This window comes from Mauremys reevesii, linkage group 8 (genome assembly GCF_016161935.1).
Source record: "Mauremys reevesii isolate NIE-2019 linkage group 8, ASM1616193v1, whole genome shotgun sequence".
Lineage (NCBI taxonomy): Eukaryota > Metazoa > Chordata > Testudines > Geoemydidae > Mauremys > Mauremys reevesii.
Window position 1 is genome coordinate 9,182,219 of NC_052630.1, and position 15,739 is coordinate 9,197,957.

The window sequence follows — 15,739 nt, forward strand, 5'->3', positions numbered from 1 at the left end:
CATCTAGTCCAACTCCCTGCTCAAAGCAGGACCAATCCCCAGACAGATTTTTGCCCCAGATCCCTAAATGGCCCCCTCAAAGATTGAACTTACAACCTGGGTTTAGCAGGCCAATGCTCAAACCACTGAGCTATCCCTCCCTACCTCCAGTAGCCTTTGGATCGGGCCCTGGATGAGTCTGGAGACTGACATTACTGCTAATTCCCTTTGTGCACTGAGGAAAATTAATTAACGTGTATTTATTAAGAATGCCCCCTGGCCTTTTGGCCAAGATGCACCTACATTAAAATCATGACCATAATATACCAAATAAACTCCTCATGAGTGCCCCCCTTTTACCTATTGGGATCAGTATTACAGCTCTCCAACCTACTTCCACCCTCTTTAATGCATCCTCTTCTACCACCTCCTCAGGAACCAGCTAAGCCTTGAGGTATGCCCTGGCAATTAGCAGACCACGAGGGGTGCTCTGTATACGCATCGTCCAACTTTTACATGCAGAACCAAACCTAAGAGCAACAGTTATTTCCACCCCCACCCTCCCTCCGAAAAAATAGGTGTTATTGGGTTTGACAATGTATCTTTCTATCAGGTGGGAATGAACAGGCAGATGGCTGCTGGAATCTTCACTATTATATGGTAACGAAGAGTTGGCATTTGAACAACCTGACTGTCTCTTTAAAGAGACACATCAACTTTGACTTATTATGCAGGTAGTCAGACTAGATAATCATAATGGTCCGTTCTGACATTAACATCTATGAATCACACAAATATTTTACCTTCTAGTGTTACAAGTAGCAGTTATGGTTGTTACAATTAAAAGAGATGAGGGGAAACACTTTGGTTTTTCAGATTGTTGGGGTTCTGCAGCTGACAGGACTTTGGCCAGAGTTTTCAGACAGGCTCAGCACCCTGGAGAGATGCCAGACTTTCCAAAGAGAGGCGACACATTTTTCAAAAGTGCTGAGCAACCAGAAGCTCCTATGCAGAGCAATGGGTTAGGTTTGAAAATGGGAGCTTTTTGACAATCTGGCCCCCGTTGTGGGCACTGAGGTCTTCTGAAAAACTGGCTGAGCCCTTTGGAGAATCTGGTCTCTTGTGTACAGTCAGTTTCACTGTTTCCCCTGCATAGTCAGTCAACCCCCAGTCTCACCCATGCGATTTGTATAGGGGTCTTGCACACAGCAAAAGGAGAGTTGTTTTGTTTGTGTGATTGTAAAATCACAAATTGGTATGAGAATTTTGGGGCAGGTCTAGTATTAGAAGTAGTTTCAGGTACACTTTTTTTGGAGCTGACTGGACTTCAAATTGATGGTTTCCCTTTGGCGGTAGCAGGACTAGCTAGTAGTAGTATGTAATTATGAGAAGAAACATGCCTCGTGTGAATTCAAATCATCAGCCACCTGTGGAGTAACACCTTTGCTGCTGCATGTTGCCTCTGCTAAGTTTCCACAGTTAGGACATTACTCACTATGGTGAAATAAGTGTACTGGACTCAAACATCACGTTCATGTTTCTGGATGCTGCACACAGTACAATGCCACTTATTTTCACATAGAAATCTTTGTGCACAGTCTGTCAGAAAACATTTGAGGGACAGGCAGACCAGAGTGCACTGCACAGAGTTGGGTACAGTCAGGGATTATATCAGGAAAGGTGAATGGTAACACTTGCAATCCCAGTGGAGTTGGTTGTATTTGCTAATATGATCAGCAGTTAAATAGTTAATGATATTGCTCTGAGAAATCATCAATAGGCTTCAGAGTCAATAGTTTAAATGAAACAGAGGCAGAGAATTACCAGCTCTCAGAGCTATTGTTATACAGTGAAATGTAGCAATCTCTGTGGTGCAGCATGTAAGCTGACCAATGCACAGAACACTGCAACAACCAGGGACAGGAGAAATTTTGCCAAGCCCAACAGAGAAAATCCCTCCTCTTACTTAAAACAAACACATGCACCAAACCATGGGAACTTTACATGCCACAAAAACTGATTACAGCCTTATTTATAAGGTTTTGAGGAAAAACCACCTCCGATAGAGCAAAAACTGCATTTTACTTAGACTTTCATCCTTCTGTGGTAAATTGAGTCAACCCTTCCTAGGTTCCAGTGCATCATAGCTCTCGTGATACTCACAACACTAAGCCATCACCTCCCACACAAGGCTACTTAGAAGGACTATCAGGGTGCAGTAATAGGGAAAAGGAAAGGTTTAAAGAGAGCTCAAATGAATAGGAAAGTTTAAGGGGAGATTGATAAGGCAGGCAGTCTCTTTGCTCCTGGGCTTGTTTCCTGGGCTGCAGTGATTTGCAACAGGTGAACCCAGTCACTGTGGGAGACACCCTGTACGGACTCCTTAGGCCAGTTGAGTTGTAGCATTCAGAGGCCCTGGAGGATGCTGTGTTAAGCCCTCTTCATCCCATCAGACATGAGGCCTGGAGGTACCAAGTTTCAGTATAACAGAGATGGACAGTTTCTCTTTGGGTAATGGATGCAGTAGAGGTTGATATGAGTATGGACACTGGGTTGCTAGCCTTTCTGTGTGGAGAGGAAAGGGGACAAGGCGCCCTTATGAGTGCAGCACTTTAGAGGAATAGATGCTGTGGAAGATCAAAGTCTGTAACTGAGCCAATAAACTGACAATTAATTTTTATTATCATGTTAGTGCCGTCTCAAAATAACACACCCACTCAACTAGGAAAGTGAGTTTATTTTCATAAATGTTATGGTATTTTTGGGGCTCAAGGTAGATTAATTTTGAGAGTCTAGAAGGAAATATACGCTTTTATTTTTAAGATCAGAAATGCTGGGCCTGACCCTATGCAGTGCTCAGTACTCCAGTTCTCATTGGCTTCAATGCAATTGAGGGTGATCAGCACCTGCCAGAATTGCTCTGTCCCTGGCAGGATTGAAAAAGAAAAAAGAACAGAGCTTCACTGAAAGGATTTTCTTAGATCATGTTGTGCCTTTTGTTCCGTCTTGCTGCCAGTAAAAATATCCATGTTTGGGAACAGAGACAGGTTCCCAGGCTGAGACAAAGAATTCTGGGTGTGCAGCTGAGGCAACAATCCCTCTCTCTGGCAGGAGGCTGGTCACGTCGCAGTACTGCTATGTCTAGATCACCTGACACTTGCCTTCCAGTATATGCTCTTATTGTTTCCTTGACTAAACTGTGGAGCCTTGTCTATCATCTCCACTAGTGCTAATAAAACAGGCCCTAGTGTAGACAGCCCTACTGCTCTAGCTGTTGTTTTTAGCTCCATGACAGTTAGACATGCTCTGAGCTTGTTTACTAGTGTAAACAGTCTGCAAATATTTTCTGAACCCAGGGCTGTCTATATCTGGGCTCCCACTGTTGCTATACAGCAGCACAATGAACTGCGACTAGCATGGATAATATGTACTTAACCTATGCACTGGGATGTTGTGGGGCTTAGTTTGTTAGTAAAGGCCAAACTTTCCAAACGTGGACTTTGATTTTGGGTGCTCAGACGGAGACACCTTAGGCCAGATTTTTGGAAATGCTGAGCCACCCACACCTATCAATGAAGACTATAGGAGCTGCAGAACTTCTGAAAATGAGGCCCAAGGCATCTCAAGCTGGGCACCCAAAAACTGAGGACCCGGAATCAAAAGCCACTACTGAAAATTTTGGGAAAGTGTTTTTATATCTTAATATAAAAGGAGCAGAGTCAACAGTCAGTCCAGGGACTTAGCCTCTCTTTCTTCTAAACAAACCACTGGAAAGTACTTCACAAGGCAGCATGTTGAAAAGTCGACTCCTGTACTCCTGTGCCACGAGAAGCGGCAGCAGTCAACTCACCGTGGTGAAGACACCATAGTAAGTCAATCTAAGTACGTCGACTTCAGCTACGTTATTCATGTAGCTGAAGTTGCGTAACTTAGATCAATTCCCGCCCCCAGTGTAGACCAGGCCTAAGAGCAGCAGCCTAGGTCTGTGTATATTTTTCCCCTACAGAGAATGTTGGCGATATCTGAAAGGAGGTAGGAGAAATTGGCACAGAAAGGTGCACTCAGAATCAGTTTAGAGTAGGAGTATACTGTTTCAGATCCAAAACAGTGAGGCCAGTGCTGTTCCTACCTGTCTGACAGGAGGAGCCTCCACTGTCTCCCTCCCCACCTGTTCTGTGTCAGATTTCCTTTGGTTTTACTGTTGTCAATTGGCCAATCTAGCTGCTGAAGAGTCAGCTGCAGTCCATTCTCTCCTGTGCATCATCAACATAACTGTCAGCTAAATTCTGATTCCAATATCTTTATTGCTGCTTATGGGGTTCAAATCAGAAAATCCAAGCACAGCTTGAATTTCATACACCAAGCTGAGCTCAGTGCTATACAGTGAGAAAAACTTAGTAACTGTTAAAGTGGGAAAATCTGCTGTGGAAGCCAATTGACAGTGAATAAATAGAGACCCCACTAAGAGGTCATTTTCCCTGACCATAATCTCATGTTAAAAACATAATATTATACTACTTTTGGCAGAGAGACAGAGCATTAAAAATGGAAAAATTTCACATGAAAATGTGACTTTTCTGTCCAATTTTGAATTCAAAACTTTGACCAGGTTTACAAAAATACATGTTTAAAATTAATATTCCTTTTTAAAAGATCCCCAAACAGTGGAAAGTATGGAATATGCCGTTAATCTCACCCTAATAACCTTAATTCTGATCTGTACTGCTAACTTCCTATCCTTTCATATCTTTGTAAGATGTGGTCCTTTTCGAACGAGGACTTTTCTGAATAGATTTGAGTAAATTTTAACTTCTCTAACACTTTAATAAATCTGCAGCATATGGTTACAGCCAATTTACACTTGGAAAAGCCGCTGTACTTTTACAGTCTCTGTGTTGAGAGTAACTATTTATTACAAAGGACTGTGGTTTGAGTATTGTTTTTCATGCCTCCAGTGTGGTCCTCTATCACCACACTAATCTTTACAAGCCCTTAATTTAAAGGACCTTTGAGATTTGGGTTTAGGAAATTTTAATTCCTAGATATGTTAGTTTTTGGTTCAAATAACATTCTTATAATCTGGTGACATGTACACTTTTCAGGAATAACTGTTCTCAATAATTGATTCAGAAAATGGTAAAATATGTAGTTTTTCTGTACACTACAGATACAAAAAGGGCAGAAATCCTGTATCAGTAAAGTGCATATAAATAATTTATACATTTAATAAGGCCTTGGGTCTCAATTCTGTGAGTGGAGCTTTGAACCTGCTTGGAGCCCTACTGAAGTTACTGGATGTCACAATCACCGGAAAGTTAACAACAAGGTGTTCTAGAAAAATGCATTCTTACTTCATGGGGTCATTACTTAAATTATCCCAAGTTTCAATCTCCAGGGATAATGCTATCTCTATACTTCTGGTCATTCTGCAAGCAGTGACGGGGGGCCATGTTATAGTTATCTGAGTAATCTGAACTGTGCAATGCCATGCCTTTTTTGTCCTTTGTCTAGACTGGGAAAATTTACCACCTCTCCCCCTGGTTCTCCTGACTCAGTGAGAATGGATTTGTTAATTTCCCTTGTATAGGCACATCCTTTCCTAGTTTGATTTCAAGGCATTGCAGAGCTTTGGTAGTTTACCTAAAGAGTGAGGTTCTTTCAAATCATTTCTTAAAAGATTACAATTGAGTCTGCTCAATTTAAACAGGTGCTCAGATCCCTATTAGCAATGTGCTTGGCCCCACATGATGAATGCCACAATCACACTTCTCTCTGACCTTCCATGCCATGCACATCAGGGAAATTCTTTCCCTGGGGCATTCCTTACATTTTAAAAATGTTTGGAAGTCACTCTGTGCTTGGAAAGTATTTAAAAATAAATAAAGCTCTCTGATTGGGGACTTTGCTGGGGTGTCAGAGGCACAAACAGAGAAGGGCTTGATACTCACTACTGAAGCACCACAGCACATTTTCTACTGTTGTCTGTCTTCCCCCTTGCTTCCATTGTGTCTCATCTATTCCTTTTCTCATTCCAAGTCTCCCTTCCCCACCGTCCTAGCCCCAGCTCCCCCATCGTCCATCCCAGCTCACCTCCTCCTCTTTACCCTCAGCTCCCTCTTCCCCTCCGTTCTAGCCGCAGCTCCCCCATCATCCAGCCCAGCTCACCCCCTACTCCCTCTTCCCCTCCATCCTAACTGCAGCTCCCCCATCGTCCACCCCAGCTCACCGCTCCTCCTCCTCTCTACCCTCAGCTCCCTCTTCCCCTCTGTTCTAGCGGCAGCTCCCCTATTGTCCACCCCAGCTCACCCCTCCTCCTCTCTACTCTCAGCTCCCTCTTCCCCTCCGTCCTAGCCCCGGCTCCATCATCCACCTCAGCTCACCCGCTACTCTCTGCTCCCTCTTCCCCTCTGTTCTAGCCGCAGCTCCCCCATCATCCAGCCCAGCTCACCCCCTCCTCCCTACTCTCCGCTCCCTCTTCCCCTCCATCCTAGCTGCAGCTCCCCCATCGTCCACCCCAACTCACCGCTCCTCCTCCTCTCTACCCTCAGCTCCCCCTTCCCCTCTATCCTAGCCCCAGCTCCCCCATTGTCCACCCCGCTTTCCTCCATCTCCCTCCTGATTTTCTCCCAGATCCCCCTCCTTTCCCCTCTCTACCTTCAGCTCCTTCTTCCCCTCCATCCTAGCCCCAGCTCAGCCCTCTTCTTCCTCTCTACCCTCAGCTCCCTCTGCTAGCCACAGCTCCCCCATCGTCCACCCCAGCTAAACCCCTCCTCCTCCTCTCTACCCTCAGCTCCCTCTTCCCCTCCATCCTAGCCCCAGCTCACCCCCTCCTCCTCTCTACCCTCAGCTCCCTCTTAGCCCCAGCTCCCCCATCGCCCAGCTCTTACTTTCCCCCAGCTCCCTCCTGTTTCCCCCGCTCATCCCTCTCCACCCGCCAGTTGTCCCGGCTTTCCCACAGCTCTACCCTAACCTCCCATCCCCCTCCGTCTCCACCCTCTGCTCCCGCACCGCGCCCCGCCCCGCCCCCTCTCTGCCCTGTCCGCGCTCCCCCGCCTTCCAGCCCTTTTCTCCACCGCCCGCCTCTTGCTTCCCTTCTCAGCCCCCTCCCGCTGCACGTGACCCAGGGGGCGGGGGCGCGCGCGCGCGCTGCTGCACCTGTCAGTCAGCGCGTCACTTCCGCCAGTCGCTGCTGCCGCCGCCGCTAATCCGTTGGGGACCCTACTAGCCGAGGAGCTGCAGCTACGGAGGGGCCCGCGGGTCAGATTGTGTCGGGGCTGGACTGCTGCTTTGTGCTCGGCAGCAGCTGTAGCTCTGGGAGGAGGAAAAGCCGAGAAGAGCGGCGGGGCCCACACCGGAGCCCGGGGTAGAAAGAGGCGGAGGAACCTGCTGCTGCTGAGAACGGCGGGGAGGGAAAGTCATCACCTGGCAACGGTGAGGGGACTGGCACCGCGCATGCGCCACTGACAGGGGCTGAGGGGGGGGGCTGTGGAGCGGGCAGGTGGGGGGGGGGAGGGGTAGAATCGAGTTCTGTTTGGAACCTGCCCGAGGAGCTACCCAGGCCCCCCGGCCTGTTGTAAAATCGACCAGAGGCGGGGGCGGGGGCGGTTGAAATGCAGCCGCTTTATCCCTTGGCCCCGGTGGGAAGTTGTGCTGAGCTGCGGGAGCGTCCTGGAAGCAGCCCGCGGGGGTCATGTAACTTCCTCCTCTCTCAGCCAAGGTTACAGCCGCGCAGTGTGGCGCCTCGGGCTGCGCGGGCTTGGCCTCTGGGCGAAGACAGAGAACTGAAGTTGTGTCCCTGGGGTTGGGTGTTTGTTCTGCTTTGGGACTCCTGTTTCCCTAGTCACCGTGCAGGGCCTGCTCGTACTTCAAGCCACCACTGACAGGCAGCAGAGGCTTCTTGCCTTCTTCACCAAGGCAGCCTTGGGAGCTTGGTCCCTCCACCCCACAACAGACCAGCCTTGTGCCCTGTGAAGGAACTTCGTTTGTGAGTTCCAAACGAGGCAGATCAGGGACTTACACTGATTAAGTTGGTACTGGATAGATTTGGGCTCTGTGGCTGTAGTGCCCAAGTCTTCTGTGGGCTCTGAGGCCTCATCAGCACCTAGAATATTGTTTTGGAGATTTAAGTCTTCGAAGTTGAATTTAGCATCAGACTAGAAAGAACATGTCAGTGTGGGTCCTTCATTGGTACTGAGAGCTCCCTAGGGAGTTAAACTTACTAACATGCATCTGAGGAAGTGGGTATTCACCCACGAAAGCTTATGCGCCAATACATCTGTTAGTCTTTAAGGTGCCACAGGACTCTTTGTTGCTTTAAACTTATTACTAAGGCCTGGTTAAAAATTAGATCAACCTATCTATGTTGCTTAGGGCTGTAAAGAGATTTCTCACCCTGACTGCTTAGGTTGATCTAACCCTTGGTGCAGATGCGGCTAAATCAATGGAAGAATTCTTCTATCGATCTAGCTACTGCCCCTTGGAGAGATGGATTAACTACATTGATGAAAAACTCTTTTCAATATAGGAAGCATCTATACTATGATATGGCATCATAGCTGCAGCACTGTAGCTGATTCACTGTAGTATCTGTAATGGAGATGTGCACCAAGTAGGCACATCTTGGCACCAAAGTGCTGTGTTCCTTTTGGAATGAGTTGATATTCTTGGCCCCTCAATGGTAGCATGTTCCTCTATGGTAGGGAAGTCAGCGCTGCAACATAAAACTGTTGGTGCAAGGTCATCTTTATTGCAGTTTCCTCAGCCTTTGTGGGGGAAGCATGTTGTATTAAAAATATTTTGACGCTGCTTGTAAGCACAAGGGAGAGAGAGTGTAGTGGCTGGAAATTAAATATACTAGAATACATAATGAGGTTACTACTGTTCCTTGGCTACATTCAGCCCCTTCTGTGTATAGAAAGTGAAACTGTTTATTAAAGCTAGCTATTAAGTTTTACTTTATATTTCTGAGTACTCAATGATGGAAGATATGACAAAAAATGAAGGGCATCTGAATGCTGGTAAACTTTAAACAGGATGATTTTTAGAGCAATTAAGGTGGTGGGAGGTGAGGATAGCAGACCTCTATAGCAAATGTTCCATAAAAGGTAAGCATATTTGCCAATACTCAGAAAGCAAATACCTTTTGTCATTTGGAATATGGGGAATTCTTGTTTGTTTAGCTATTTCATATTTTATTTTCTGGTTGTCTTAGATACCCAGTAATAATTTACTGTTCTTACTTTCGATTGCACATCAATATTTTTGATAATACCAAGATTCTCCTGCTGACTATGAATGACAGATTAGACATTCTGGTCCACCTGCTTGGATCTTTACTGAGATTTTGATGGATTTCAATAACTATATTTAACAATCCTCAGACACCCTAATTTAAGGGTGCATTGTTTCTTGTTGGGCCAAGTCCCTTTCTGATATCAAGCAGGAAGATTTACTTCTACCTGCATCAATGTTTTGAAAAAAAGAAGTAGCAAAACTCTCGTGTATGGATGTGTCTTCCTTACCCATCTCTGGAAAGTTTGCTTAGTCTAGCAATAAATGGAGCATGGTCTGAATAGTTTTCTGGTGTCTGGCAGGGGAGATAATTTTAAAATAAACTAAAACCTAGGGTCTGAAGCCCTCTGGATTTTGTACCTACCAATCTTGGCAGTCTTTCCAAAACAAAAGGCAGTAGGCAAAGTCTTGGATTTTTTAAAGACATTTGAAGACTTCCGTTAAGTGATATCAAATCCCTAATCTGCTTAAACAAGTTTTATTTAGAATAATGGTGAAAATAAGTGTCATTTGTACCTTTTGAGATGCATAGTTCTGAGAGGAAGGTCAGTGGCATGATGCCCAGGAGCACTGAGATAACTTGTGCTGGCTTGTCTGCTTATAAGCACGAATGGTGCAACTGGTATGTTTCGTTTTCCAGGATCTTCTACTATTTCTGATGCACAGTGAATAGTGCAAGACATATATTTCAGATAGGGCTTATTTAAAAACCTCAAGTTATTGGAGAATTCTGCAGCAGATTTTAATAAATTCTGGTACAACCATTTTATCAGAGAACATACAGTGTAAACCACTCCCTAGTTTTACACTGTGATAGTCAATGTTAAATGGAAAAATCCAGGATTCATCCTGACTTAAAAATGTCGTCCGCATAAGCATTTTGTCCCCCTCAATACTCTGGGCTGTGCAACAATGGTAGAAACAGAAATTTAAAAAAATTACAATTCACAGTGGAAGTACTGAAAAGATAAGCTAAGCATCCTGCCAAAAACAGATATTTTAAATTTAAATGGGGATTCTTCACGTCTTTAACATTAGTGCAAGCTGTACTAGTCAGGCAAAAAGTGGTTTGTGTTCTTTCATAATATCTGTTTTAAGTAAATGACTTTCCTGAAAATCTAAGCTTCACACCCCTTTTTTAAAAAATAATGAAAATAATAATAAAAAAGTAACACAGTTTATAGTCTCATGAAATAAAGTTTTACATATCCTGGACAAGTGAATGAGCAGAGTTTGTGTTTGTTTTCTATAAGAGAGTGGAAAAAGTCCTTGCACTTGGAACAGAAGGTGGGAAGGCTTGATGATCCTTAGTTCCTTTGGGAGTTCATTCCTCTTTGAATACACAACCTTTTGAAGATGCGCTACCTTTGGGTCACAAGCCTCCTTCTGAGGCTCCCTGAAAGGGCAGTGCAAGCTCCCACACTGTGAGTGGATAGAATTTTTCAAAATTGAATGTGTGAAAGGGGAGTGAGTCTGGTAATCCTTTTTCTGGAAAGGAAGCTGTGGATGTGAAGAAAGGAGATCCGTACGGAATGACAAACTCCTTACATTCTACACGTAACTCCAAATAACCTTTGCTGCTGGCTAAACACCTGGCGAAAAGAAATAATTAGTAACTCACTATTGGAGGGCGAGAGAAATTATTTCTTGCAAGGCTGCTAAATGTTTGGATTGTGAGGAAGGAAAGTGGTGATAACCAAAAAAATGGGTGTACCATTTTAGAATCAGTTACGTTTTTGCTGGCCACTCTAGGGATGGGTGCTGTTCTTTAGAAACTTATTTAATACTTATGCAAGCCTTTTGAACAATTGATATTCCCCTCTGCTCACATGTTTGTTTGTTTGTTTTTGTTTATTTATATTTTTTTGAGGAATATGAAGGGTTATGGTGGGGGTTGGTTTTTTTGTATGCTATTCCAATAGTGATCTGCTGAATAATCTGTGTTTTGTAATTTTTCATGCTGAAGTTGGAATCTAACCTAGAATCTAAGTATTATTTCACTTTGTGAGAAGCTAGCTAACTTTTTGCAACCCCTCTTTGTGCCTGTTTTTCACTGAACATGTCTTTCTGCACATTTCAACACATTTTCTTTAAAAAGAATGGTATAGTGTATTCCTTGGTAGAATTAGGGATAGTTTTGATTTCTGGAATATATTCTTGATCCGTGGTTGGTAATTGAATCTGAGTTGACCAGACTTTCACACTGCTCTGAGAATACATAGAGATCAAATCACAGATTTATTTTTCAGTGCAAATTCTATTATATATTTTCTTTGGCGTGCAGTTAGAATATAGTTTCTACAATACTGTATGTCATATCAGTTTCATAAAGAGATAAATGCATTAGAACCTGGGTACAATGAGTACATCCTTTATTTTCAGTGTGTGGGAGGAGCACTGTAATGCTAGAAGTGTACAGTGTTTTGTAGTTGTATCTGCTTTCGGGCTTTAGCCAAATAAGGAGCGTTATTGTAATATGGTCATTAATAACTATTCTCTTTTTTTATTTATGATTCCTCACCTGTGTATGCATAAAGGGTTCTAGTCTCGTCTTTGGGTATTCTGGGTATTTCTTTTAAGTACAGAATGTGTTGGAAGGGAGAAAATTTTAATTTAAACTATAATTATTTGCATCACATTTAAATTCTTGTCACTATAGTAAAGTTTATGGCCCTGCTCCTGCAAACTATACATGGGCAGGTGGCCTAATCAGAGCCCCATGTAATTGTATAAAATATAAGAATGTGTTGGTCAGGTTAATTACTTACAAACAGCAATTGTAAAGATTTTAACAGTGATCATTCTATCCTACAATGTTTCTGCTCATACAGATTCCCTTTCCATTCCACCTTTCCTTGCAGTGTATTGATTACATAATGTAATACTTGGACAAAATAAAGCTAAACGTAGTGTGATTGGAGTGGCAACCGGTTTGTTTCTCCTTCTGCCCCACCTCTTATACTGTATCTGCTTGTTTTCTTGCTTGTGTGTAGGACTTTACATTTAATGAGTATCCAGTCTGTTATTGCCTGAGACCCTCACTGCTCTAATTTTTCCAGGTCACTTTCAGTTTGATTATGTCATCCTGTGTATTTGTTACCCTTTCAGTTTTAGTGATGTTTGTAAATTTGGTTGTGGTTGAAGTTGCATTAAGAAATACTGAACCACAAGGCTCGTTGGCAGTTGTTCGTTCCTTTGCAGCAGCTCAAATAGACATAACTGTGGAATGGAATTCTGTATGAACAGTGCATGCATGTGCGTTCAAAACTTTCTGGGACTGTAGGACCACCTTTTTGTTTTGTCATCACCAGAATACAGGCAGTCTGCCTGTCACAAGTGGACCAAGCATCACATTTTGTGAAGCATTGAGTTCACATGTGTTTTTGTTCACCTATCTGAGAGGGGGAGAAATGGAGACAAATCTCTATAATGGGATAACATTATTTATAAGTACATTATGTACTTGCATTATTTGCCCTTTTTTCGGGGGAGGGAGAAGCTGTGTGAAATAACTTGATTTCTGAACAGGAATCAGTCTGTAGCAGTTACAATAATTGTTAAACAGTCTTGTTTACAGAATGTGAATCTCTTTAATTGCATAGTTCTACTGATATTTTCCTTCTGTTAATAATATATTAGTTACTCAATTGTACATTTTTTTATAATGCTATTACATTTATTAGGTCTGTATTATCTGATGGGGGTGGTAAGTACAGGTGCTTGTTTTATGGAGTGCTGTTTTTCATTATTGTAGGGCAAGTAAGACGAATATAATTAGCTCCTACACAAGATACAAAAGGCTTTTTATTTATTAACTAGTGGCTGTTAGGAACGAGATGTGATCTGTGCTAGCAGGAAGTTTCTTTATATTTCTGCGCATGAGCATTGGCAGCAGCTGAGGGAGAGAATCTGGCAGTGTTTAGTGGTATGTGTAAAGCAGAAAGCAAGAGACCTCCACTTTTGTTTTCGGGGATATGTGGTGGTTTAATTCATTTTTATTGAAAAAATAAAATTACATAGGAATCTTGTTTTTAAGTTGCTGAGATATGCCGTTAAAATTCCTCTGGATTTGAGCTAGTAAGTGAATAAAATGATGTCTTTAATATATTAGTGAGCATATTTTCACAGAATGATTGATTTTTAGTGGTGCTTGGACTAGTCTTTAACAGATTGCAGTGCTTTATCAGTGTATTCTTTCTAAAATGATTGTAAAATTGCAACCTAGTGCTTACGTTTAAATCAAATCTGTTGGTATTGGTTTTTTTTTTACTAAGTTTACAAATAGAATATACAACCGTACAGTAAGTATTTGAGATAAGACTTGTACATTTTTCTAAATATTGAGTGTAATTACTGTAAGCAGTGCTTACCTTTATTGATGGCCACTAGAGGTTGTGGCAGTGTTGATTTAAGACCTGTTTGTTTGATTTGTGAAGAAAATGAAATACGGATTCTTCCTCTTTAAAATCAAATGACCGAATTGTAAAGAGGAGAAAATATATATAGAAACACTCACCATCATTAGTCTGTTTTTTGTCTACTGTTTTAAAAATTATTTCCAAACAAGTATTACATAATACTTTTATTAATGTGTGGTTTAAAAAACTGATTGGTTGTTTGAGGTTGCGATGCAATTGTTCCATTACATTTCTTCCCTATGCTGACATAAGTACCAATTTGGCTTATTCTAAGAGTCACTATGGGAATGCTATTTTTATTTCTGACAAGGACATCATTCTAAGACAATATTCTGTGTTTATATTTGCCTTGTTATAATACTAGAAGGCTTAAGTACTTTCTAAGGCTGTCTGGTTATGCAGGAAAAACTCATGGCAGTGTAATCTGGTGTTTGGGGTCATTCAGTAGAGATCTAGTCTTGTGTATATATCAATACTAAGTTTATAATGAAAGAACAAGCAGTGTGGATATTTCTAGTTCTTTTGATGATGTGCAAAATTGCTGAGGCTTGTTTCCTTACAGCCAGTGTATTTCAGTTAACTAGTTAGATAAGGAACATGTGGGTTAAATAATCATCAGGTTAGGGACAGAGCGAGAAATGAAATGCTCGTATCTTTTTGATAAGGCAGTCATTTCTGACCAGGCTATAAAAATTGTCTCACGAACCTACACATTAGACTTTGTACCACTGCTTGTCTCAGATCATCACAAATTTAATAAATCAGTTCTTAAATAGACCAAATGGTTAGATCCACAACTATAATTGAACACAAGCCTTTAACTGGAGACCTGTTAACTCAATTTTACACCAGTATCTACTGGTGATGTGTCATAGGAAATAGTTTACAATATACTATTCGCTCTTATATAGTGCTTTTCATCTTTAGATCTCAAAATGCTTTAAAAAGATCAGTAAGTAACATAACTTATTATTCAGTTCGCAAACACAGAATCAACAATAAAATATTCTTACCTTTTCATGCACTTGAAGTTCATTTAAAAAGCATTATTTCATTGGTGGGTGTGGAATACTTGCAATTCTGTTGCCAAGATAAACAAATGCCATTAAGATTACAAAAACCAAGGCTTGTAATGCTGTTTCCCTAGCAGACGTGAAGTATTCACTCACCATAAAAGGAATATAACATACAAATAGATAAGTCAAGAAGTTCAAAGTACAGAATGAAACACACACTTCCACCCTAATGTGTCACTGATATAAAAATAAAATATAAAATATATGGAGATATACCTATCTCATAGAACTGGAAGGGACCCTGAAAGGTCATTTAGTCCAGCCCCCTGCCTTCACTAGCAGGACCAAGTACTAATTTTCCCCCAGATCCCTAAGTTGCCCCCTCAACTCACAACCCTGGGTTTAGCAGGTCAATGCTCAAACCACTGAGCTCTCTCTAATACTCTCTAATACTGTAATTCTATAATACTTGGTCATGTCAGGATGAATCTTTCTATTTTGTATGAATAAGTGAAACTTTAGCATTTTTGGGTGATTTATATAAAACATATCCTCACAATATAGAAAGTGTTCCGGATTTGGAGAAAACCCCACATTCGTTTTTTCACTAAAAGACACCCTAACAGGTTTTTAGTGTGTTATGCTGAAGTATTTGCATTTAGCCTTTTTGAAGAGGACGTAATTCCATTTTAATTCTAATATATGGGATGAGGTGAAAATGTCAGGGTACTATCGATTCCTAATCCACAGTGGCACTCTTGCTAGTGTCAGTGGGACGTTTGCACAAAAATCAAGGGTGAAATTTGTGTGGTAACTACATTTTTAGTTACTGGTTTGTTCAGTATCTTGTCCTTTGGCATCTCTTAACGGGAAATGGGTTTCATCTTTAGGATCACAGCTACTTTTTTCCCTTCATCTTTATCTATCTTCCCCCCCCCCTCGGTTCAACTCCTAATTTCTCCCTTCTCCATTTGAACTGTGAAAATGATTGGGAATTAAATAATACAGGCATTTAAAGCATAGTTTTTAGGCTTT

At 42.0% G+C, this 15,739-nt stretch overlaps 1 protein-coding gene across 4 annotated transcripts in view; it reads left to right on the plus strand.

Annotated features, from left to right (window-relative positions):
• FAM13B (family with sequence similarity 13 member B) overlaps window positions 1-15,739 on the plus strand; it is a 96,831-nt gene that overhangs the window by 8,590 nt on the left and 72,502 nt on the right. The window contains exon 1 of one of the 4 annotated variants that reach the window (XM_039483348.1): window positions 7,147-7,410. The exons of 1 other annotated variant lie outside the window; for it this stretch is intronic. The gene's annotated coding sequence lies outside the window, so the exon portion shown is untranslated. Of the gene's footprint in view, window positions 1-7,146; window positions 7,411-7,676; window positions 7,697-15,739 lie in introns of those variants that run through there. 2 more of the 4 variants (XM_039483352.1, XM_039483350.1) reach the window with 2 other exon arrangements.